The sequence below is a fragment of the Xiphophorus couchianus genome, chromosome 1 (assembly GCF_001444195.1).
Source record: "Xiphophorus couchianus chromosome 1, X_couchianus-1.0, whole genome shotgun sequence".
Lineage (NCBI taxonomy): Eukaryota > Metazoa > Chordata > Actinopteri > Cyprinodontiformes > Poeciliidae > Xiphophorus > Xiphophorus couchianus.
Genome location: NC_040228.1, coordinates 3,812,579 through 3,834,715, shown reverse-complemented (window position 1 = coordinate 3,834,715; position 22,137 = coordinate 3,812,579). Strand labels below are relative to the sequence as shown.

Genomic DNA, 22,137 nt, shown 5'->3' with positions numbered 1-22,137 from the left:
AAACAGCTTAGATGTTGAGTATCAAACTGTATGTTTAGTAGATCTTATATAGTTTGATACACAGCACAATAAGCTGTTTTATCCAACAGACATCTTTTTTTTATTATTATTGTTTTACGGTAAGTATAACTCAAACTGAAGCTGTTTTTAATTGTCCGTTTTTCATAAATCACAATAAGGTTTTGTTTTGTGTTGAACCTTAAAGGGGCAGTGTTACGTAAAATCAACTTTTTTGAGCTTTAGATTATGTTATTATGTTATGTTTGATTCTTTCATACGTATTTGGGAAATGGCAGCTTTTCAGCTGAGCAAAGCGCCTGGTTGGACCGAGCGCCGCCTGCCGGACGCAGCTTCTCCTCAGAGCTGCAGTTTCCAAGCTTCTGAGTTTCTGCCTCACAGAGCCAGCGGTCCCCCAGTCAGCTCCTTCAGACTAGCCAGCAGCAATTAGCCAACCCCTTGCTGGAGAGGTGCTAGGCATTGAAGGTGGTGTGTCAGACAGAGCAGAAGTTTTTAAAGAGACTGAGGACCAATTTCAAGGCATTAATTTACAAAGTCAAATGTTTCTTTTTTCATAATTGTTTAACGTATAAAGTTAACACAATTACTTGATTGTGCTACGAAATGACACGTTGTGCCTGGAAAACACATATTACTGCCCCTGTGACTTTTTCAATAACCATTCTCTCCCAGAGTTACACGAGAGCAGTTGCAGTCTTCAAATGTTTCCATGAGTAGCACCATCCGCCAGGCAGTGACAGATCTGCAGGAGTCTGACATGTTGAGCGAGAACAGAGCCAAGAGCCTCTCAGATCACTGAGGCCCTGATATATCCACCGGCCCTCAAGTGATGTGTTAACATCACGCCTGGCCTCTACGCCGGAGGCTTAGCTGTAGATCATGATTTAGAATTAACTCTGCTTTGTGCCTGAAGCCTAAATAGACACAGTGGAGACATTCCTATTTCTTAGCAGACACTATTTTTCATTTTCTCATAGCTAGCAATCAGAGATAAATATACTAACAAATAAAGTGGCAACTGAAAGTCAAAAACTTCCTGCTCTTGTAGTTGAATAAGATGGGAAACAGAGCCAGCCCAAGGTATAAGTAAATGAAGCAGCTGCCAAGGATGTCCACATCTGTATGAGGCCCCAAAGAAAGAGACCTGAGTACAATCTGACGGTCTGTGGAGGATCCAAGAGACTGAGCTGATGGTGAGGACAGCCGAGACGTGGAGCTCATCACCAAACGTAAATAATCAAAAGCAGGAAGACACCTGCTGTAAATTATACTTTTGCACAAAGTAAAAAGTTGTACAAATGATACACAAATAGCGAGGCGCACCACCTGAGGAAAACATGGCACCTTCTGAACAAAAAACAAACACACAAAAAAACATGTTTTGTTATTTTGTGATGGACTGTTAGCATTTTATTAGATTTAGAAAAATGACATATATTTCAATAATATGGCACTGTCTTTAAACATGCCAGGTCTCTCAAAGCTGGAAAATGACTGGAGCAGCACTGGTGCCCTTTAACCTTTGAAAAGGTTTTAACTCTCATGTTTTTCACTCAACTATATATGTTTTGTCCAAAGGTTTTATTCTGAGTTGTAATCACATAAATTCTGATTGAATTTGGTGAAAGTTCTATTTCAGAAAACACTTAAATGCAACCTTTGAATTGCTATTGTAATATTTTATTAGCAGTTCAATGCATTTTATATACAGATATTTCTTTTCCAAATTGTCATTTAAAGAACAGTGCAAAAAATGTATAATTGTTTCATCATTTTACCCCTGGTGAACAGGTGCACTTCTTGTCTTCATTTGCATAACTCTTTGGTTAGATGCCTAAAATGTTCCAGGAAGTTACAGGTTAATATGGCATTTTTCTTGGCAAAATAGCAAGTTTGTATTTTGGTTGGTAAATGTGAAAAAAAGTCAGAAGGCACCCGTCGACACTTTTTAAATATATATTAGCCCCTTAATTGGCAGGGAAAAAGGCAGAGTATTCAAACAAACTAGATTTATCCCATGGATGGGATATCACCAGTTAAGGGGTTCGTACAAATCCAACAAGGTGCCTGTAAAGCACAAGACAAACCCGAATTTCTTTACAACCAAACATTCATTATGCTTAAAGTACATTAAAGTACATGCACTTAAACCCCTTCTGTCTTCTCTGCACATGTACATTAAACGACATGGTGCTTATCTAGTAGGAAACATCAGAGCTACAAGTGAGGACTTGAACTGATCTTCGTTTGGTGGGGTGGGGGGTCATGTGACGACGAGGCGCTGCGGTTATGATTTGTTTCCAGGAAATGTTACATATCTGCCACATCTGGAGGTTATAGTGATAAGCAGGAAAGCCCAATCTTTAACACATCTGAAAAAAAACACGTAAAATGCTCGAAAAATGTAAAATGATGTGTCGCTTGGGGTCATTTTCCAGGTGAGGGAATAAGATTACAGTATAAATGTACAGTATATGTACTGCCTTCTTACACATGTTATGTTCTTTTAATCCATGTTTGGTGTGTGAAGGCCAGCCAGATCATTTGTGAGTCAACTGTCCAGAGTTGCTTCGCAGAAGAATTCACATTGGCTGTGTAAGTGTGTGCATGGCAGGCCTGTATGCCAGAGGTCAGAGGTCAGCTGAAACGACTCTGGAACAGCAATGTCTTATAAAAGCATTTAAAGCATGTACAGGACAAACAGCTTCTACCCAGCTGATCCATCAGTGGAGCGTCAGCTGCAACAGGCCTCAGTGATGGAGGTGAAGGGGGTCATTTAAAGTCTGGCTCCTCACAAAAGTTACACAACATGATATATGATCAGGTGTCAAGATACAACCAGCATATGAGGGGCCCATTTCGGCAATAACCGTTGTTTTTTTTTATTTTTTGGCAGATACAGCTTTCATAAACTGATCTGAGGATCAGTGTCTAATATTCACGTATATTTTTTCATGTGTACACAGTACATAACTGTGACAGTATGTGTAAATCACTATAGTTCTTTTAAAAACAACTAATCCCCCTCAGGTTTTTAAGTTATGGTAAATCAAATAAGACATTTATGATTGGAAACGACACAAATTAAAATATTATCTTCATCCTGATATCAGATTTCAGTTTGGACTCTGGCTGCTTGAATGCATTAAGACAAGAAACATTGTTAACAAAAATATTTTGTAATTTTTTTATTAAGTGCTCTGGCTTTGAATGCTTTACAAGTTAGAACATTAAAATAGATATTTAAAATTGTTTTATACTGTTGGAAAAAAAAAAAAAACATGGCTTCTTATTCTCTGAGTTGGAGTCTGTTTCCCCCCCAACATGAATTATGATAAACATATTTTTCATTGTTTTTCTTTTGGTAAATTGTCATTTCTATTTTTTTCTAATCTGCCTAAATAGTCAATTTAATAGCAGTAAGAATAATAATTTAAAAAACATTGTTACTATTAAGAAAAAATAAAAATAAAATACATACAATCTTCTGTTAATTCTGTCACCATGTGGTTTTTTCCCCCTGTAAACCTGTGGAATTACCACACACATACTGTATAAATGTATTCACAAAGAGAATAAAGGAAAGAACTTTTTTTCGGTTCCTGGAGAGAAATCAGCTGAAATCAAAGTTAGCAGGTCTAAAAAAATCTGTGACTGGAAATTAACCATACAGTCTCAACTCTGGTTAGTAACATTCATGTACAATCATCCCTGGATCAATATCAGAATGAAATATTATTTCTGCCTCACTAATGGTGACACCCGGTAAATCACAATTTACCATGGGTAATAAAGATGTTATAACTCCTGTCTAAAACTACATTTATTATTTTAAACAGCTAATGTACATTACTGTACCTAAAACTAGTCCTTTATCAACTTTTTAAAGCAAAATAGTTTTATATATATGTATGTGTGTGTGGGCGTGTGTGTGTGTGTATAACTATCAATCCAATGCAGCATAAATATTCAGCTTTCATCTATTAATACACATATTCATGATTTTGCACCACGTCATCTTTCCAGGGTTCGGTAACATTCACATAGTCATCGTCTTCATCATCTGTGCTTTCATCTTCTTCAGGTCTTTGTTCTGCTGCTCTAGGATCTTCCACACCAACAGTGACTTGTCCTAAGTTAATGACTGCATCTTCATAATCATGATCATCATCACTTGTTGACTCTTTGTCCATCTCCAGTTTCTTTACTAAGCGAATTGCATCAATATTTCCATAGTCGTCCTGATCATTCTCGTCGTATTTTGTGTTTAACTGCTGGAAAGACACTGAAACAAAACAAATATAGGGGATATGTGAATAAACACAAAGATAGATAGCAAGAATCTTAATTTAATGCATCTCTTGCTGAATACAGACTTTGGTTTTGGTCAGACGGTATGGGCCGTTTAGAGCAAAGTTTCCTCCTGCAGCCCAGACAGACTGCTAGAGACACCAGCAGGACCAGCAGCAGGATTCCACTGGAGACTGAGGAAACCAGTAGCAGTGAAGAGGCTAGGAGAGAAAACATTTGGTCAGTTTATGAATAGCCCTCATCATGTATCAGCCATCAGAGGAGATGGTGGTGTCTTATTCAGGCGTTGGAGCAACAAGCCCCTAATATTTGGGAGCGATTATGTATGCGGCGTCTTTGGGGAAATTGTAGTCGCCCATTTTCCAGAAGAGCTATGGATTCAACATGTTGGGATGACACAAAACTTTTAATGACCTGTGTGATACTATGAGAGGTGGAGCCAGCTGGACATTGTCCAAAAAACAACAAAAAACTGTTTCCACTGCAGTTTTGCTAAATACTGTACATCTGTTTCAGTATGGCTGAAAAACCAAGTCATTCTAGCACAGAAACCTTTACCAAAAAAATTTAGCTTTTTTCTAAATTGGAGTGTTTCCATTCAGCAAATTCATTTTCATAATTTCAATTTGAAATTTCAACTTTCTGTTCAATGGAAATATAGCTGGTGTCAATGATAATATCACAGAACTAAAGATTGAAAAGCTGAAGATGTTCAGGTTTATTTTGGGAGTGATGAGGACAGGTCAGATCAGGAATGAGTGGATCAGATGTACTAGCTTTAGTTAAATGTGTTGGAGATAAAGACAGAGAGGCCATACTGAGATGGTCAGAGGACATACAGTGATTACATCCTCTTGTGCTGAGGATGGAGCCGCAGCACAAAAGGTTGTGAGGAAGAGCACAAAAGAGAGGAGAATAGGACTAAATGGTGCAAAAGATCTGAAAAAAAAACAGGCTTTGAGACTTTAAGAAACCAATTGAGCCATTACCTAGAGGGGAACCTCTTCATGGAGACAGTGACCTCTCCAGTCAACAAAGGGACAATAAGTTTTTAGGTTCAGGAGGAAAATACTTTTCACACGGTGAAAGTTCAGTTGATAGTTCAGTGTTTCCCAAAACTGGTCCTCAAGGCTCCCTGTCTTCATGTTTTATGTGTTTCCTTGCTGCAGCCCAGGTGATTTCAACAGGTATTAGCTGAACTACAATCAGCTGAATCAGGCGTAATAAAGCAGGGAAACATCTAAAACATGGAGGTCAGTGTGCCTTGAGAACCAGGGTTAGGAAACAATGTGATAGTTCGTCTCTTTCAATAAATAGAATAATTTTTTAAAAACGTTTTTATTTTCTATTACCCTTAACTTTGTTTAATAATAATATTACCTTTTATAGGTTGTAGAAATGTTATTTAACTCACATATATTTTAACTCAGATTTAAATATTTTTCTCTCAAATATATATAGTTACTTACGTTTGATGATGAGACTAATGGGTTCTGTCTGAACAGAACTGAACCTCTGTGTAGCCATGGTAACCTCATACACACAGCTGTAGTTGCCCTGGTGTTCAAACTCAGCAGCTGGGAAGTTAAAGGAGGCTGAGTGTTTGACTGCTGGTCTGGTTTCTGTGATGTTGGAGTTGGAGAAGATGAGAGAGAAATCTCCCTGAGGATATCTGGGGTCAATGGAGCAAGTGAAGGAGAGGCCGTAACCCTTGGTAACCTCTGCTCCTCCTGGACCACAGACCAACCCTGCATTTGGTGACGTCAGGGAAATGTTGGGAATTTCCAGACTCACTGTGGATAAAAGATAGTTATTAGATTTTTTAGACATTTTTTTTCAAAAAGCTTTGTGGTGTTGCAACTCAATGTCACCTTTCCAGTTAGGCTTTAGAAGGTAAAAATACTAATGGCATACCTGGATGAGGTTCAGTTGAAAACAAGTTTCACAGGTTAGAAACTAAGATTCCGCAGCAAAATAAATAAATAAATAACTTTACTCTATTTTACTCTCTGATCAGTCTGACTGACTGGGTCACAGCAGGAGGAGTTATCCTGCTCTTTTCTCTTTTCTCATACTAACACTTGGAAAATTCCTCATTAAGACTTTATGGACCCAAAATTTAAGAGACTAAGAACTTGCTGAACTCTCAGCTCCCAGAAAGAATTCTTGATCTTTGCCAGAAGACAAAACATTTTCATCAGCATGAGTTACAGTAACGCTGGGCAGAGGTCTCAAACTCCAGTCCTCAAGGGCCGCTGTCCTGAAACGTTTAGATGTGCCTCTCCTGCACCACACCTGAATAGAATAAATAGTTCATTAGCAAGGCTCTGGAAAACTGATCTACACAAGTAGGAGGTAATTAAGCCATTTCATTCCAGTGTTTTGTACCTGTGGCACATCTAAAAACTGCAGGACAGCGGCCCTGGAGGACTGGAGTTTGACACCTGACTTAGGGAGTTTGAGGTCAGACAGTAAAGAATTAAGGAGAGTTTCATTTAGTCTCAGAGCATGGATACTAGACAGACAGACAGAAACTTTATTAATCACGTTGGGATTTTCGCTCTGGGAAATTGTATTCACTATTTCACTATTATGGTCACAGGGCCACCCAAAGTCTTTCAGAGGGCCACAAATGGCTCCCGGGCCATTTTGGACACTCCGGCTTTAGGTAGTCTGGTGCATTGTCTTATATGCATTATTATGTACAGTAAGTGTTATGTCCAGTGGTGTGTGCCCACAAAAGAAAAAATAGTGGAATATGTTTTTGCTTCAAATGCTTATGGCTGTAGTAACAGTGTTTCACCAGCAAGTGGTGCATGGAGACAGTGAATTATTGTTTGCTCCTCAGTTTCTCATAAACAGAAAACCAAATGATAACAAATTTTGACCATTTTCTCAACTCAGTGTCACTCTATGAGTAACAGCTCTAGTGTCAGGTCTTCATACCTGGGCCACCCCAGAGTCTGAAAAGCAGCTCTATGTGATCTGTACAATGGAGGACATGGACAACAATGGAAGCTACAGTACGTTGAGTAGGTACTACTCAAGCTGCTTCAACTTTAGTAGTACTAGTCTTTTGTACTAGTAAGTAGGTACTAGTACAAAAGGCCCAATAGTGACAGAGGACGAAATGTCTGGTCTGAAAAGTGGACGCCACTGACAGGGAGGAAGTGAGTTGCAGCTCATTGCCAATGAGTATAGCCCCAGTTTTGTTGCTGTTCAGTTGGAGAAAGTCCTGAATGTTCAGAGTTTGAGAAATGAATCAAATCCAACACATTCTCACTCCCGACTCGTCATATATTGACAAGTCGGGATGATTTCTGACCATGCGTCACACAACCATGCGTCACACGACGACTTGGGCAGGGTCCTTCAGCGTCACATGTTGACGATTTGGGTAGGTCACATGATTTACGTGGATTATTGACGCGAAGGGTTCTAGAAACTGCTGCCGAACCTTCAAAACCCGATGATTTGGTTAGGTTTAGGGCAAAAATTACGGTAAGGCATAGGGTAAAACCCCTCGCATCACATATTGACGGGAAAGGGGTACCCTGCGTGTCAATATGTGACGAGGACGGACCATCCGATGCGTCAATATATGACGAGTTGGGAGTGAGAATGGGTTGTCAAATCATAGGATTCAAAGACTTCAGATGCTTTTCTCAAAAAGAGAATACATTTTAAATTCATTGTACTGCTTACATTTCAGTATTAGCAGATTTTATTTTGTCTTACCAGTTAGACGGACAGAGTCACTGAGGAAGGAGGCAAATGCTTGATTGGAAATCCTTTTCTCGTAACAACACTGGAATTCTCCGTCATGATCCAGAGTCACTTTAGGGATGTTGAAGGTAGTAGAGTTGGAACGTGATGACTGTTTCATTCTGAATGAGTCTGAAGTCTTTTGGAGAGTAAATGTTTCACCCAAAAGTTCAGTTGCACAGGAACAAGTGATGCTGACTTCTTGTCCCCAGGTAACTACAGCAGCAGGACTTATAGAGAGGCTGGGCTTTGGAATGCTCTCTGAAATATACAGTGGTGAAAAAAATTATTTTGTAAAATATTTCTGATGTGATGCATTCCTTTTGAAAATGATTTATGCATAAACGAAGCCATATTGAGATACAAATCAATACTCAAAGACTAGGTTATCAGACTATTATAGTCTAGTTATGTCTATGTCAACAGTCTAGACTTGACCTGTGTTTAAATAGGTGAGAAGTTTTAACAATGAAAAAAATATTAAAGTCTTGCGCAATGAGCCTAGGATGTAGAACTGTGTGATAACCAGGGAGCTTAAACACAGAAGAGAAATTAAGTTTGCTGTGTTGTCCAAAGTATTTTAACTCACAATGCCACCTGAGCTTTGTCTGGACTGTGATATACTGTATTTCCATATTGTTGATTTGAATATAAACAAAAAAAAAACTGCAAAGGCTGTTGGACACGACCAACAGCCTCTCAATCTCTGCCTCCTGCCTTGTCCCTGGATTTGCCTGCCTGATATTGTCTTCATGTGCCTGATGTGTTTCTGTGCCCTGACTACTGATCCTCGCCTGACCCTCAGATAAGTTTGCCTCTTTCTGCCTCCCTGGTTCTGACCCTGCCTCGACCTCTTGACCTCCAAATTCTGATTCCCCCTGGATTCATCACCTGCTACCTACAGCTGTGCTACCAGTGCTCACGCTCTGGATCAGTCTCCATCATGCAGAGCTGTTCTGTCCTCTACAACCAACACCCCAGAGACGACTCCTCGCCATCACTTTGCTGAGGAACCAAGAATTACTCCCTGTTTTCCACAGCACTTTAAAAAGGTTAGTGGCTTTTCTTATTGAGTCTTGTCCCTGAGATCACAAGCCACTAACCTGCTTCTGTCCCGTACCCTGATTCTCTAAAAAAAATTTGCTTTCTATTTGTGTCTGACTGAAATTCTGGGTCCTCTGTTCTGAGCATTACAATATATTTTATTAAAACATGGTGTCTCCTCTTAAGTCTACAGTACCTCTGACTGTAGGCTTGTTTAGTCTTCAAATGCTTTATCCAATTACTCATTACAAGATCCATTTTTGCCAGAGTTTGGCTTTATGGTTCAAGCCTGACCTGAAATTGGATTCTGCGGCACGATTAATAAACCTACCAAAGCCAAATGAGAATGAATGCACAATATAAAGTTGTGTTAAATCTACTTGGTATGGTCTAAATAGAGTATAGGCAGCTTACCTGGTTGATGAAAGTAAGGTACAGTTAATCATTAGATTGCAGGACGTGCAGCACAACACATGCACACAGCTTTACCATGACACACTATTTAAAATCGCACGTAAAAATCTGATTTGCACTTGACTCACCCTGTGGTTACAACAAGTGACAAAATGGAGCTGAAAGATGCTAAACAAAAGCTAAAAATGGGAGAAGTTACACTGCTTACTCAAATTATGGTCTAAAAATTTAAAAAAACAATAAAAGTTTAATTAAAATACCATGTTGGGTTTACGTGGGCCTCAGACTAGAGGTGCACCAATTGCAGTTTTCTGGCCAATCGCCGATTACCGATCTTTTAAAAAGCTTAACATGCCAATTCCAATTTTGGCTGATACCATTTTTTTCTGAAATGTTGCTTAATATAGCTAAAAAGTTGTTGAGTGGGCAACAGTGGGGTAATTGTAAACATGCGGGTGGGCTGGTCTGTCAGCAAAACCTTTCTCACCTGGAGAGCAAAAGAGGACAGTGGATGATTCTTAGACATTTGCCAAGCTAGATAAGATTGGAGGATAAAATCGACTTCACGTAAAAATCGGCTGATCACCGATCTCCCAAAATGAAGTAAATCTGCACCAGTAAATCGGCTGGCCGATAAATCATACAATTATACCTCATAATTGCATGAGGTATAATGTGTCCGAGCTTGATTCAGGGTGGATCTGGCTCAGACACATTGCCTATTGGTTTGGGTTGGACTGGATTTTACAAGCCTGATCTAAACTCTAAACATTAAAAACAAAAGTTTAAATACAATTAATAAAGCATTTTTCCTTTACCTGAACAGACCACACCAGCATCCTCATGGTGACCACAGTCATGTCTCCCATAACCTCTGTGTCCACAGCTGGTTAGAGAGTTTTCATTTCCTGAGCACCGAACATCATCAAGCCAGATTTTTCAAACTCCTTGACCAAAGAGAGCAGAACCAACTACTGCACTGATAGCCGGACCACAGCCCAGCTGTCGACAAACCACATTAGCATCAGCTATGTCCCAGTTATCATTACAGACTGTTCCCCAGGCATTGCCATAGAAAACTTCAACCCTTCAAGAGCACCGAGCTGATCCTCGCCCTGCCAACCTGATCTGACCTATAAGGACAAAATTCAACATATTTATGTTGATGTTTTGATAACAATAAAATACACTTATTTACCATGGGAAGAGAAATTTATAAACTGACCTGTAGTGAATGAAGAAAATGTTAAGACAAGGAAAACTGCAAGATAAAAACTTAAATTGTCATTGTGTTAACAGAAGGAAGGTGATTTAAATATCGTTTTATACGAATAGAGGAAGACTATAGAAAAAATAGAAATATGACCTTACAGATAAAATCTTTAAGAAACTGATGATTCCTCTGCTTTCCGATCCACATAGCTGCATAAAGCTTCACGGTGTTCTTCAACTGGACTCAAACATTTTGAAAGGAACTCGACTTCTCACCACACAGACACTTCCTCTTCGCCTTTTTTAAAGGCACTCAGTCATAAAAGAACTTATTAAAACAGCTTTAAACAGCCACAGCTTTTACAGTTTCATTTAAAATTTGCTCTGTAGCTCTGGCAGCAGTTGTGTAGACTTTAAGCTTAATGTAGATGGTATTTTTGCTTAGTTTACTCATTCTCAAACAGCATGCAGTTCTATGAAGTGTTTCCCTCATATAGATTTAATCTGTTTTTGTATTTCTGTGATACTGAAATGTTTCACATCATTAAATGTGTATTCTGTTCAATTTGATGTATAAGACCCAAGTAAATATCTAAAGCTGTTTTTAAATTATGATTTTATTTAGCAGGGGGAATAAAATGTGTTTATTGACTTGGACTTTGACAATACAGCAACAAGAATGTTATCGACATCCAGATCCAAGCGTAAGTGAGCAGGGAGCAAATGTAGGTAAAGTCAACCAGAAAATAGCTTTTGTTTTAACTCGGAAAAAAAAAAAAAAAAAAACTATTTTAAACCTAAGTAAGTTGACTTAACAATAACTTAGCTGTCTAAGCATTGCTTTATAAGTTCTGACAGCTCAATCTTCAGTTGTGAGTTATTATAACTTCTTACTGTAATTTACACCAAACAGTTATTGCACATTATGCAAGAAAACGACCCTCACCTAGTTGAACAAGTACACATTCCTGCATTATTTTCACTCACATTATCAAGTTAAAATAACTATTGTAATTGAAATAATTAATTTTTTGTACGCTGTAATTCTTGTATTCTTCAGCTTACATGATCAAAATATCTGATAATGCAGTTTATTAACTATGACACTAAAATCTCCTCTAGAACATTTATTGTGATACAGGCTTAAACAGCACAAGAAGACAATGTAACACACTTCATCTGCCTCATGATGCAACACACTACATGAAAACATGCTGCAAAGCACCCTGGGAAATGGTCCCTACAACCACATGTTTCTTTATTCAGATTGGTGGCATCAACTAACCCACTTACTCTTTGGTAACACAGGTTTATGCACAAGTTGAGTAGAACAGTTTAATGGAGGAACATCCTGAAGGCGGATTATCAGAAAGACTAGGAGCTTCTTAAAGAGACAGAGACACAATTTCAAAGCTTTAAACTACAAAGTCAATTTTCTTTTGAGTAAAGTTTGATATAAACCAGATTTTTATAACAACTGACTGTAACAGTTACTTGATTGTGCTGTAACATGGCATATGTGCCTAGAAAATACAAAATAGTGCCCCTTTAAAGAGTAGAAGTTACTAGACACAACTAAAAAGTTATATTTCTTTACAAATTATTATGCAAATTGGATTTAAGTGTCATAAAGAGAACATTTTTTGTTGTGCTATTAAATTTATAGATGGTATTGTGTGTCAGGGCTCTTTGAATCACTATAATTAATTTCAGAGAGCTGGTTGATTAGTTTGTCTGGTGAGCTCAATTAAAGGAAATCTACTTAATAAGGATGTTCCACATTATTAAGCAGGCCACAGGTTTCAAGCAATATGGGAAAGAGAAAGGATCTCTCTGCTGACAAAAATCATCAGATAGTGTAGTGCCGTATGACAAGGTATGAAAACATTAGATATTTAACTAAAACTGAAGTGTTATCATCGTACTGTGAAGAGATTTGTGGCTGATTCAGAACAAAGATGGGTTTGTACAGATAAAGACAAAATGAGGAAGGTTTCTGTTAGACAAATTCATCAGATTAAGAGAGCAGCTGTTAAAATGCCCTTACAAAGCAACAAACAGTTATTTGAAGCTGCTGGTGCCTCTGGAACCTCAAGGTGGAGGATCCTCCAGAGGCTTGCAGTGCATGAAGCTACTATTGGGCCCCTAACCAGAGCTCACAAGCAGAAACGGTGGCAGTGGGTCCAGCCGTACATGAAGATTAATTTTCAAACAGACTTGTTCACTGATGACTGCTGTGCATCTGGTCCAGATGGACGCAGTAGTGGGTTGGTGGTGGACGGCCACCACATCCCAACACGGCTGTGACGTCAGCAAGGAGGTGGTGGAGTCATTTATTGGGCTGAAGTCATGAGGAGAGAATCATTGGTTGACCCCTTCAGAGTCCCTGACGGTGTGAAAATGACCTCAGCAAAGTATATGGACTTTCTGACTGATTACTTTCTTTCATGGTTCAAAAAGAAGAGCCGTATCTTCTGTAGCAAAATCATCTTCATCATGACAATGAATGCTGCAAGGAATACCACTGTGTCATTGGCTGCTATGAGAAACTCATGGTGTGGTCACCATCCTCCTCTGACCTCAACCCTATTGAGAACCTTTGGAGTTTCCTCAAGCAGAAGATCTGAATGCAGTTCATATCCAACCAGCAGCTCTGGGAAGGTTTTCTGACATCCTGCAAAGAAATTCAAGCAGAAACTTTCCACAAACTCACAAGTTCAATGGATCAAGAATTGAGCTGTGATATCAAAGAAGGTTCTATGTTAACATGTAACTCGGTCTGTTAAGATGTTTTTGATTGAAATAGATTTTGATTTTAGTACATATGGCCACTTAATGCTGCACATTCAAAGAATGACCATTTGCAGTTCTTTATAATCCATAAAATGTTTAGAAAATCTGCTGTGCATAATAAGTTGGAACAGTTCATTTTAATTTTTGGAAAAAATACTGTTCTCATGGGGAGCTTTGTTCAGTAAAATTTTATTTATTCTGTAATAGATCATGACCTGAAAACTATATTGACCATGATTTGCATTGTCCATTTAAGAAAATATCACTTGCATAATAATTTGGAACACAGTGTATAGCATGTTCAGGTTGTGCATATTTTCTTTAAAAAATTTAACTTAGTAATTAAGTAATTCTTTTTGAATATAAGTAATTAGTAAAGTAATGGACTATTTTCTCAAGGAAATAATTAGTGATTAATAACTCATTACTAATTACAAGAAACTTGACTAACACATGAGAATAAGATTTATATATCCATAAATGCGCAACCCTGAGTCCAAAAGCATCGACTGTAACTCCCTTCTAAACTTCTAACTTTAACCTGAACAGCTATAAAACAGACAGAAGCCTCTAATTTGTTACTTCTGTAATTCAGAGCATGATGTCATGATCTATGGTGTCTCAAATGTGGAACTTGAACACAAATTCTGAGAATTAGCTTCACACAGGATATGGTCACTAGACCTCTTCAAGTGACTGTCAAGCTCAAGGCAGTGCTGGTCACGTTTTCAATTGCTTCAAATGTTCTTAAACACCCCAACAAACCACAAAACATACATGAACCACAGAAAGTAACAATTCTTTTTTTGCCTTTATTGAGCCTGAGTGACAGTAAAGATGGTTTATATATATATATATATATATACTGTATATACTGTATATATACATTAAGTGGTGATGGATAATCATGTACCATGGTACATGGTATATGCCAGTAATCTCAATAAAGAGATACTTGTGAATGCTGTAGGCAATCATCATTTGAAAATGGCATGTTGTATTTTGTTTTGTAATCTTTGACATCATGTTTGATTATAATATTGACTTTGACAGGTTAGAAGTCACACTCAACAAATTAGAATAGGTGTTGTGGTGTGATGTTTGTTAGATCTAAAATATCTTTTGAAAATAATCTGTAATCAGGCATTAAATATGCTTCTCACATTTCTGTACAGAACATCTGGAAAGTATTCACAGTACTTTATTTTTTATGTTATGTACTAATTTCCAATTGCATTACATTAATTCATTTCCTCAAAATAGTACACACAAATACCTATTATGACAATCTGGAAAACAGTTTGAGATTTTTTGCTAATTCATTCAAAATAGAGAACCAAGAAATCATTTTCAGTGTTTTTGATACCTTTTCCCAGGAGGGGGGTATGGTGGGGAAACTTGTACAGATTATGTATCTGTACAACAGATACACAATGTATCTGTTGTACATTATGTGCTTTTGTACACAATTTCTAAAAATATTAACATTCCGTAGTAGAAAATATTTCTATCCTCTTTTGTAAAAGTTTTAGACTTTTCTGTATTTTAAAATTGAACAAGAGTACCAGAATTGACAAAAAGTGACAACGAATTGATTAAGTTATTGATCAGTTATCATTTTTCCAAAGGACATTTCAGAGTGAGAGATCCTATTGGAGACAAAAGTCTTGAACCTGGTGCTTTCACTCCTGAGGTACTTTAGCACAGCTATGCTGTCAGTCCAAAAGACTGATTTAGCGAGCTCCAGCTCCAGCTCTTAGCAGTGCATCCATCTTTGTTGCAACTGTGGCAGCCATCAATTCCATTCTTGGGATGGTTGGTGACTTTAGAGGTACAACCTTTGTTTTGGCCATGACCAATGTGCATTGAGTTTCACCAGTTTCAGAGCGCAGCAGCAGATAACTTGCTGTTCCATAGGCATCTTCACTCGCATCAGCAAAGTAACGAAGCTGTGTGTAGACTGACACACCAAACTGCTTTTCTTTGACACATCGGTTGATTCCAAACTTCTCGAGCAGAGACAGACTTGAAATCCAACTTTTCCAGATTTTTACAACATTGTCTGGTAGATTTTCATCCCAGCTATACTTCTGCTGACATAAGTCCTGTAGAATTTTTTTTGCTGGAAGTATTACTGGAGGGAGAAATCAAAAAGGGTCAAAGATGGAGCTGATCAAGGAAAGCAGACCTCCCCTAGTATGTGGTTGAACTTTGGGGTTGATCTTGAACCTGAACTGATCTGATTCAGTACACCACTGGATGCTTAATATCCTTTCCATCGGCAGATGGTCTTCATCTAAGTCCAGATTTTTAAATCCTTGTGCCTTTTCCTCTTCTTCCTGCTGTTACTTGACCATTTGGTCAGTCGAAATTCTCCTTTTTCCAACATGTTTCTTGACTCTGCGCATAGTGTGATGGCTTTGTCTTCATCAGAAACCAACTTAAGACAATCATCTATGTAAAAAATCTTCGGAACTGTTTAGACCGTCTCTTCAGTAAACTCATCTGCAAAATCCATTGCATACCTTTGAGGTGTATAGGTAGCAATGATGATGTTGCACCAAAAATGTGGACTAACATCTTGTGTTCGACCAGATCCAGGTCATAGTTCCCCTCAGGCCACCAGAGAAACCTAAGGAGATCTGTGTCCTCACTGTGGACTCTAACTTGGTGGAACATGGCCTCAACATCCGCCATGACCGCCACATGCTCTTGACGAAACCTCACGTGAACACCCATTAGAGAGCTTGTAAGGTCCAGCTCCTGCAATAGTTGTTGGTTCAATGCTGTTCCTTGAAAGCTTGCTCCACAGTCGAAGAGGACTTCCAATTTCTGCTTGGTTGGATGTCTAACCCCATGATGAGGCAGATACCATGTTCTTCCCTCTGCTCCACAGGTATTACTGTCAAGTTTCACTGTAAAACCTCTCTTGAGGAGTGTTAAGGAAGAATAATTTATAAATTAACTTTGGAAAAAAGTTTGGCTCTCTCTTCCTCTGATCCCAGGCCCTCTCAGCGGGCGACGTGCAGCCACAAGGAAAACAACACTGCGCGTTGACGTCACAGAATTACAGAGTTTAATCCCATACAAAGCAACGTATGAATCAACAACAAAACTGCAGAGGAACAGAGATATACATTCATTACCTGAGACAAGAAAAATAGAGAAAGAAAAACAAAGAAAAGGCAAAGACGCGTCTTTGGAGAGAGCTGATGCAAAAAAGCAAAATAGTGGCAGCTGTCTGAATTTTTACTCCTGTGCACGAACTCTTATACTGAAGGTGTGTCTTTCCTTTTTAATATATTCAATTAAGGCGTACCTCTGGTTGACCAACTGGAAGCTACCTTGGACACTCAGAAAAACTTAGAACTCCCCCTAATTTATGCCAAAGATCAAAGGCCATTTGTTCCCTGTTTCAACAAAAGAGCCAACAGCTGCGTCCTGGCCTCCTGGGTTCTACGGTCCTTTTGGGCAAAGAAAAACCTGAGATAAGATTTCACAGATGCCTGTGAAATCCGAAGTCTCTCCCGTTATCTCTCCTTACATAAATTCTCAGGAGAAACTTAAATCCAGGAATTTGGTTCAAAGAAAGGTTATCTTTACAAACCCCAGTTTTGCTCCTCTGCACTCAGCACCTCAAAAGATTGAGTCCTGCCAAAAATAACACATAAAATCAACAGAACAAAATGAGGTATAAATCCTGAGCAATTTTCTAATACCAAACAAAACATTTTCATTCAAACAATTTCCATTTGATTCTGATATTGTCACAGATAGTACAATTTTCAAATACATTCATCATTTACTAGATTAGTAGTTCTACAATTAGATAATACAATCTTTATTGAAACATACTATTAGTACTTAGAAAAATGTCTTAGAAATTAAATGTTAGTGGTTTCAACATTCTATGTTGTATTCAGTTTTACACCATCCCAGATGTTGGTTTCTGGAAGACTTTTGATCTTCTGTGAACCAAACAGATTTCTCTCCTCCAGGCTCAAGTGATACTGCCCTGGAGATGCTAATTTTATGGCCTCCTGTTCTCTGACCACACAGCAGGAGCCCCATTGAGAGATCCCTTTTGATCTGCATTTGGTTACTGTAGTTTGAATACTTGCCCATCAATAGTTTAGTTTTAAATCCTTAACACAAACCTGTTCAAAATTAAGAAATTTGTTCAAAATAAGAATGTTCAATATACCTTTTACACATGCCGTAAGATTAACTATATTAAACACTAAAAATAATCATTTTTCCTCAACAGGAGGTCATTGATAAATCCAACATGCTCTCCATGAAACTTAATATCCTTTGAAAACCTCTTGAGTAAATTCAGTGCACGTCGCTCTGCAACTGCCCTGTTGTTTGGCATCTTTATTCCAGTGTGTGTTAAGGCACACACTGGAATGACTGACAGGACACAATCGGCCCTATGGGCCCCGGTGACACCACAGGTTTCAGCTGTTTGTACAAAACAAAAGAAGTTCACAACTTTCCTTTACTGGTTGTAATATGTATAGATGTGGGGCGACATGTTGAGCATTCTTGACACATTTCTGCTTGCAACTGCTACTCATACGTCCTTGCTTCAGACATGCAAACCACAAACCTTTGCTCCTCAAGAATTCAATTTTGTTCTTATGTAGCTTGCTCTTAAATTTTTTGCAAACTGTGAGGCTGTGGTGCTCTTCACCACAATAAACGCAAGGTTTGGTGGTAGTTTCTGCTGTTGTAAGTGGTGTTTTTGAAGATTGTTATCTTCTGTCCTTTGCGGTACAACAGTTGTGGTAAATACCTTCTTTGGTTTGAATGATTCCATGTATTGTTTTCGTTTTGGTTTAGTAAGTTCTTTCGTGGTTTTGGTGGTGTCCTTTACGTTTCCATAGAGGGGCTGTAAAAGGTACTTACCCTGCTGGTTTAAAAAGTTAAACTCCTTAAATTTAGCTCTTTTCTTCGTCCTTTCTTGCAGGTCACAGGCAGATTTTCTCCATGATTCTTTGAGCTTGTATGGCAGTTTATTTGCCAAAGACTTTACATTAGCTGCATTGTCCAAGTCTTCCAGATAGCTAATATCCATCATTGTGTTGGAGCAGCCAGTGAGGAAAAGTGCAAAGGACTGAAGAGCATGTCCATCTTCTGGTTTAATTGCTGGCCAATCCAAAGCCTCTTTAATGTAGGCCTCTGAAATCTTGCAGTCATCTCCAAAGAACTCCTTTAACATCTGTTTAACTTTAGTATATCCTGCTGAAGATTCCATATGAATGCAGCTCTTAACCAACTGTTAAGAAAAATGATTATTTTCTGGTGCTTAATACATTTAATCTTACGACATGTGTAAAGGTATAGCCAACACTCTTATTTGGAACAGTTTTCTGTTGAGCATGTGGGAGCTGACAATAGCAGACATTTAAACAAGCAGGGCCTTTTTCCTCCCCCGCTGAAGACAGAGCAATAAAATTTACATTCCAATGGCAGAAGAGACTTCAGAGGTGTCTGCGAAATCTCATCTTAGGACTTTTGGCGCCAGGGATCTGCCCGTATCAGAAAGAGATGACCACGAAGTGGTCCGCCCTTTTACTTAGACAAAAACCAGACACCTTTGCCGTAAATGAGGGGAGTTTCCAAGTTTTTCTGAGTCCCTGAGGGAGTTTCTAATTGGTCAAAGAACGGAACGCCTTGGCTGCATAAATTAAATAGGGAAACACCTATTTGGTATAAAATTACGTACAGGAGCACGCCAAGAGAGAGAGAGAGCGGCCGCTATTTTTTGCTTTTTGTCTGTGTTTTATGTTCGTTTGTCTCCCCTTGTGTGTCTTTATTCTTATGAGAAAATGCATATCTCTGTTCCTCTGCAGCTTTGTTGTTGATTGCTTTGTATGGAATTAAACTCTGTGATCTGTGACGTCAACACGCTTTGTTGTTGTTTCGTTTTAGCAGCACGCAGTCGCTGCACGTCGCCCACGGAGAACGTCACTCGCCAGGGACTCGGGAGAGAAAAGAGGAAAGAGCCAAAACTTTTTGTCCAAAGCTAGCATTAAATGATCCTCTTTTTTTACACAACTCATGTGGTTGTCCACTTTGTATTGCAGCAAAAACTGAAGTTGATCACGATCATTATCGATACGACTCTCGATTCCATGTTTGATGGCCCCAATAAAAGATCTATATTCCAACGGTTCCCCATTAAATATTGGTATGGTGAGATCTGGAAGAAGCTATGCCTTATGGTTCTTCACCAGGTACTCTGTGACATGGGCTTGCTGTGAGATAGCTTGGCAAAGCTGACACCCCACCCACGTCAAAAAATTCAGCAAATACTCTGAGTGGTTAGTGCTCAGTTAGTGCAGGTTTGTGCCGTTAAAATGTTCGTTTGTGCAGCTTTCGTTTCTGAGACATTAAAAATTATATTTTAGGTCATCCAGAGTTCACCATCCCCCCATGTTACTCCAAAACAAAACAAACTGGGCTACTTCGTTAGTGCTCCGTTTGTGCAGTTAAAATTTTAGTTTGTGCAGCTTTCGTTTTCGAGATATTAAAAGTTATAAAATTGGCTGATGACGTCACCATCCCCCCATGTTGCTCCAAAACGAACCAAACTAGGCTACTTCGTTAGTGCTCCGTTAGTGCAGGTTTGTGCCGTTAAAACGGTCGTTTGTGCAGCTTTGGTTTCTGAAATATTAAACGTTATTTTTTAGGTCATCAGAGTTCACCATCCCCCCATGTTGCTCCAAAACAAACCAAACTGGGCTACTTCGTTAGTGCTTCAGGTTTGTGCAGTTAAAATGGTCGTTTGTGCAGCTTTGGTTTCTGAAATATTAAAAGTTATAATTTTGGCCGATGAGGTCACCATCACCCCATGTTGCACCAAAACAAAACAAACTGGGCTACTGCTCATTATGAGATATTACATAATTTTCTTTCATATGTCAACTGACTTCACCTAAACTGATGACTGTGGCCTGCTCTGGACATAACCACAAAGCAAGCAGTTATTAATTTCGTATGTTATTGTGTAAGTTGAATTCTGCAGATTTTCAGCTGTTGTACAATGTGTACCTTCTTTTGTTTTGAACTTCAATAAAGATTTAGAACAAGAAGAAATTTGTCTCATTTCAAGAAATGTTTTTAGATAGTAATGTTTTCTCACCAATATAACTTTCTCCACAATAATTGAATCCTGTCAATACAGGACATGCGGCTGTGACCGTGACGTAATGTGTATAATTTGTATGACTGTTCAACTGTGCTTTGGTTTCGGAGGTGGTTTCAACAATTATATTCACATTGTTGACTTACTTTCTGCTGATTATGCAGCAAAAGGGTAAAAAAACGACAACAAAAAATCCATAGCTAACATGCTAGTTGCTTGAGCAAATAAAGTTTTTGCAGAGTAAAACCGGAAGTGCACTGCAGCGTCATTGGTTCAACAAAGTTCATCCAAGTAATGTACTTAATATTTAGTAAATATATTTTATATAAAAAAATATATAAAAACAGTATATTAAAAAAAATGCTTAAATAGTAGAAATGAGAAACTGGGAAAGCCAACTTAACTTTTTATAGTTCAAGACTATTGTAATTGTGCAGCCTCTGTTAGAATGTCAATATTTTGTGGCTTCTTCGAAATTATGTAGACCAGAATTATTATTTTGAGCAATGCTAATCAAAGTCTTTTTATTTTTTAACTAGATGCCTCGACAGCCAGCAGTGGACAGAGAGTCTCTTTTCGCAGTTCTCTGCAAGTCAAAAGAGGCTATCCTAGAAAACTGCAATATAGCCACTCCAGCTGCCGCTGTCTGGACAGAGCTAAGTCAGCAGTTGGGAAATAAAATGTCTGCAAAAGCCCTGTACACATTTGTAAAGCTAAACAGACAAAACATATGGGCAAGCTTGGAAATAAATGATCAAGAAAGTGATCCTGAAAGCCCCGTGGACACAGAGTTTGACTCGGACACAACTTCTTCTGGACAATTTACAGATTTTCAGCTTGAAGTTCCATTTGAAGAATGGATTAAATTTATACCAGAAAGAGTTGAATACAATGACAAGTTTTCATCATCTGGCAAAAGGGAATACACAATTTTAAAACCTGGCACTTGGAGTCACATAATTAATGATCTGGTTTGGAAAAAGTTGAAAAGCACATGTACATTTGTATTGCAAAGAGCAAAAATTTATCCAACTGTCACTAGTAAGTACATTGATATCAAAGGCTTCTGTAAAGCGTGTCAAGGCCATGTTAAAATGACATGTGACAGAGAGCCAACGGTCAACAGCCCAATGGTGCTCCAGTGTTCTATCGAAGGCGCCGACATCTCCCTGCACACTGGCCAGTCCAAAAGATTCATGTCAGGAACCCTTCGTGCACAGGTTTCCAAAGAGTTGTGTGAGGGTAGGATGGAACCAGCTGTATGGAGGTCAGCAAAGGCATCAGAGTTGATGGATATTGGAGATCCCGAGCCAAGTCACCTTCCAAACCTGGCAACCTTACGAAAAGCCAAGCAGGAGAGAAAGGATTTGAAATTATGTATTGACAGGATTCAATTATTGTGGAGAAAGTTATATTGGTGAGAAAAC

The 22,137-nt window shown here is 38.6% G+C and overlaps 4 long non-coding RNA genes across 4 annotated transcripts; 1 reads left to right on the top strand and 3 right to left on the bottom strand.

Moving 5' to 3' along the window:
* Positions 1 to 1,081: 1,081 nt before the first annotated feature.
* LOC114143893 (uncharacterized) lies at positions 1,082 to 5,125 on the bottom strand. The gene is made up of 2 exons (XR_003595354.1): positions 4,395 to 5,125; positions 1,082 to 4,303 (listed from the first exon to the last, which is right to left on the bottom strand). It is a non-coding gene; the product is annotated as an uncharacterized LOC114143893 (long non-coding RNA).
* Positions 5,126 to 9,301: 4,176 nt separating this feature from the next.
* On the top strand, positions 9,302 to 17,780 carry LOC114143066 (uncharacterized). The gene is made up of 3 exons (XR_003595155.1): positions 9,302 to 9,311; positions 17,367 to 17,373; positions 17,426 to 17,780. It is a non-coding gene; the product is annotated as an uncharacterized LOC114143066 (long non-coding RNA).
* Positions 10,024 to 22,137, bottom strand: LOC114143072 (uncharacterized). Its single transcript, XR_003595158.1, has 3 exons — positions 21,530 to 22,137; positions 18,170 to 18,177; positions 10,024 to 10,034 (listed from the first exon to the last, which is right to left on the bottom strand). It is a non-coding gene; the product is annotated as an uncharacterized LOC114143072 (long non-coding RNA).
* On the bottom strand, positions 10,419 to 10,887 carry LOC114143059 (uncharacterized). The gene is made up of 2 exons (XR_003595152.1): positions 10,778 to 10,887; positions 10,419 to 10,685 (listed from the first exon to the last, which is right to left on the bottom strand). It is a non-coding gene; the product is annotated as an uncharacterized LOC114143059 (long non-coding RNA).